General features: G+C 39.6%; 1 non-coding gene across 1 annotated transcript; it reads right to left on the bottom strand.

Annotated features, from left to right (window-relative positions):
- Window positions 1–1,516: 1,516 nt before the first annotated feature.
- Window positions 1,517–1,623, bottom strand: LOC127124226 (small nucleolar RNA R71). Its single transcript, XR_007803848.1, has one exon. It is a non-coding gene; the product is annotated as a small nucleolar RNA R71 (small nucleolar RNA).
- Window positions 1,624–4,220: the final 2,597 nt, after the last annotated feature.

Raw genomic sequence — 4,220 nt, 5'->3', positions numbered from 1 at the left:
TATTTATTTACTCGTCTCGCTTTACTTTATTTACTTTCTGTCTACGCTTTACTTTATTTACTTTCTGTCTACGGTTTACTTTATTAACTTTCTGTCTACGCTTTATTTTATTTACTTTTTGTCTACACTTTATTTTATTTACTTTCTGTCCACGCTTTACTCGTCCCTTACGCCTCACATTCTAAAACAACTTTTCATCATGATCAATATCGTTGTGTTTGTTGGTATTACCATATCTGGCTAAATCTTTTAAAGGTTAGAATGTAAGGATCCCGGTTAAAGAGATGTTTCACATATTGAATTTGTAGAAATACTTTAAAGGCTGTTTTGATTTTTAACTTGAGTTTTCTGAAACAAACTTGGTTAGTTTTGACTATTCAAGGAGTGCGAAAGCATCCTGACTTAGTTAACTAGGAATTTTTATCACTTTAAGGAAAAACTATTTTTGAATCTGTTTTCGGACGCGTTGATAGATTTGAAATCAGGAAACTCCTTGCGTAAAACTTTCCAAATCAAAATCACTTTTCATGTAAGTTTATGAGTCTTATTTCTTAAAAATAAGTTTACTACTTTAGCGTTCTGTGCACCTTTTATAAGTGACAATAAAAGGCCTTAATTTAAGGGTAAACTCGGTTTTGAATACGCGAAAGAGGCAGTTCCTGTTAAATGGATTATTTTCAAGAGTAGAAAATATTGCCTCATAAGTAGTTCTATTTAGAAAATCGAAACATCACTTAATTGACGTGATATACATTCAAACATGTCTTTATCTGCACTGCATTTATCATTTACCATTATTTTGCAACATCAATATCTCTTTATATACCGCCTTAGATAAACATCGTAATGATAGTAATCGATAGATTGACAATTTGGTCTATGAGGAATCGATATTCTTTTATATTTCTTTGACGCGATTCGTGCACTTGCAAATTCACCGATCAAGTTTTTAGCGCCGTTGTCGAGGACCAACTTCGTCAAATTTCGTACCCTGTTGTTACACCGTCTAGACTAAGGCATTATTAGCCGGTAAATGCGAAGAACCCGTAGTACCGGAAATTTAGTAGATCCTTTAGCGGAACCCGAACGTTACACTCGTACACGCCTCTTACTCATCCGAATTAAGAAAGCCATGGCCGAGAATCGCGACCGGACACCTCTTAAGGAATTTGCCCAACCCTCTGACAAGGAACCTAGTTCGAGTATAGTAAACCCCCTTATTCCTGCTAACAATTTCAAACTAAAACCGTCTTTGTTGCAATTAGTGCAACAGAACCAATTCGTAGGTCTCGCTACTGAGAACCCAAATCAACATTTAAAAGTCTTTATCCAACTGGCCGAAACCTTTAAATCCAACGGCGTTTCACCTGATGCGATCCGTTTGAGATTATTTCCTTTCTCCCTCAGGGATAGAGCACATTCATGGTTAGATTCACTTCCAGCCAATTCAATAACTACCTGGGAAGACCTTAGGAGAGTATTCCTTGCTAGATATTTCCCCCCTAGTAAGACTGTTGTTTTTCGAAACCAAATAACTAGATTTACTCAAAACCAAGGAGAATCGCTTTTTGAAGCTTGGGAGAGATATAAAGAGCTATTAAGAGTCTGTCCACACCATGGCCTAGAACAATGGCTGATCGTTCATACCTTCTACAATGGACTCCATTATAACACCAAGATGAGCATCGACACTGCCGCAGGTGGCACACTGATGAACAAACCTTACCCTGAAGCTTGTGACCTAATTGAGGATATGGCCCAAAACCATTACCAATGGGGAACTGAACAAGCATCAATAGAGAAAAAGGAGACCCAAGGTGGAATACATGAGATAAGCTCTATCGACATGATGCAGGCGAAAATGGACGCTTTAGCCCTTAGGATCGAACATATGTCTACAAACACTAACACCGCAGCGGTAGTCCATACAGAGTGCGAACTCTGTGGATCTAAAGGACACGAATTGGCGGAATGTAACCTTTTGAACGACCTGGACACCGACCAAGTGAATTACGCCCAAGGTAACCCATTTTCAAACACTTACAACCCTGGATGGAAGAATCATCCGAATTTCTCCTATAAAAACCAGAACCCTTTCCAAAATCATGCACCTCAAAGACCACAAGGTTATCAAGCCCCAAAACGAAATCAACCTATGCAAGTTGTGCCTCAGAAGTCTAACCTTGAGAAGATCATGGAGAGCTTTGTATCAGGCCAAACTCAGCAAAACAAAGAATTCCTGAACCAGAACATTCACGTAAACAAACTGATCACGCAATTAGGAACCAAGGTTGATCAGATAATCACTCATAACAAGATGCTTGAAACCCAGATCTCACAGGTAGCACAAAACCAAGCCCCACAAACTACACCTGGAGGCCAATTCCCTGGACAACCTTAACCAAACCCTCGAGGGAAAGCTAACGCTATCTCGTTACGAAGTGGGACCGCTTACGAAGGGCCTCATAACCCAACAATGAGCGAGTCCAAAACTTCCAAAGAAAATATACCTACCAACCAAGAAGAGGAACCGGTAGAACCTGAAAAACAAAGCGACCAAGAAGGAGAAGCCAAGGATAAAAGTTACAAACCACCACCCCCGTATAAACCACAAATCCCATATCTGCAAAGACTTAAACAAACCAAAATCAATAACCAATACCAAAAATTTATAAAAGTAACAGAGAAGCTTCATGTAGAGATTCCTTTCACTGAAGCTATCAGCCAAATTCCGTCTTACGCCAAATTTCTCAAAGACATCTTAACCAACAAGCATAGGCTTGACGATCCAAAACCCTTGGAATGCAACTTTATTTCCAAGGATAAACTCGCTAAGAAGGAGAAAGACCCTGGTAGTTTTTCTATACCTTGCATTTTAGGGAGTCACGTGATCGACAAAGCTTTCCTAGACTTAGGCGCTAGTGTGAGTTTAATGCCCTTAGCTGTATGTAAAAGGTTATACTTAGGAGAATTACAACCAACTAAGATGTGCCTCCAATTAGCCGATAGGTCTGTTAAGTATCCTGTAGGAATTTTAGAAGACATCCCAGTTAGGATCGGTCAACTTTATATCCCAACAGACTTTGTGGTCATGGATATTAAAGAAGACGAAGATATCCCTATCCTTTTAGGTAGACCATTCTTATCAACAGCCGGAGCTATAATAGATGTTAAAAGAGAAAAATTAACCTTCGAAGTAGGGGATGAAAAGATCGAGTTCATTCTTTCAAAATTTCCGATGGCACCAATTCTAGGAGACGCATGTTATGCGATCGATATCATAGATGAGTGCATAAGGGAATTTGATAGAGAAGAACCCATGATCGAACCATTTTCAAACCCAAATGAAAAGGATGACGAGCTAGAGGAAACGAAACCTCACACTAACGAATGTTTGGATCTTACTCTAGACCTTTCACCAAATTCTCAAAAACCAGCTTAAGAACTTAAGGAACTACCCAAAAACCTAAGATATAAGTTTTTGGATAAAGAAATGAACCTCCCAGTAATAGTTAGTGCCACCTTAAACCAAGATGAGACGAATCGACTCTTGAATGTTTTAAGAAGATACCCCTCTGCCTTAGGGTACAACATCTCTGATTTAAAAGGTATAAGCTCATCCATGTGTATGCACAGGATCTCGCTAGAGGAGGATTCAAAACCTTCCAGGGAACATCAGAGAAGAATCAATCCTTGTGATGAGTGAGGTGGTAAAGAAGGAAGTCCTTAAATTGCTAGAGGCTGGTATAATCTATCATATCTCTGATAGTAAATGGGTAAGTCCTGTACATGTGGTACCCAAAAAGGGAGGCATCACGATTGCGCAGAACGAGAAGGGCGAGCATGTAGCTAAACGCATAGAAGGCGGATGGCGTATGTGCATAGATTATAGGAAGCTCAATAAGGCAACTAGGAAAGACCATTTCTCCCTTCCATTCATAGATAAAATGCTTGAGCGTCTTGCCAGACACTCTTACTTTTGTTATCTGGATGGATATTCTGGATTTTTCCAAATACCCATACACCCCGAGGATCAAGAGAAAACAACCTTTACCTGTCCTTACGGGACATTCGCTTACACACGAATGTCGTTTGGACTCTGTAATGCGCCAGCTACTTTCCAACGTTGTATGATGTCAATCTTCACAGATTATCTCGACGGCATTATAGAAGTATTCATGGACGATTTCTCGGTGTGCAGGTTCGACTTTGAGAATTGC

This window comes from Lathyrus oleraceus, chromosome 2, assembly GCF_024323335.1.
Source record: "Lathyrus oleraceus cultivar Zhongwan6 chromosome 2, CAAS_Psat_ZW6_1.0, whole genome shotgun sequence".
Taxonomy (NCBI): Eukaryota; Viridiplantae; Streptophyta; class Magnoliopsida; order Fabales; family Fabaceae; genus Lathyrus; species Lathyrus oleraceus.
Note: the sequence above shows the minus strand (reverse complement) of the source record. Positions and strands in the feature narration are given on the sequence as shown.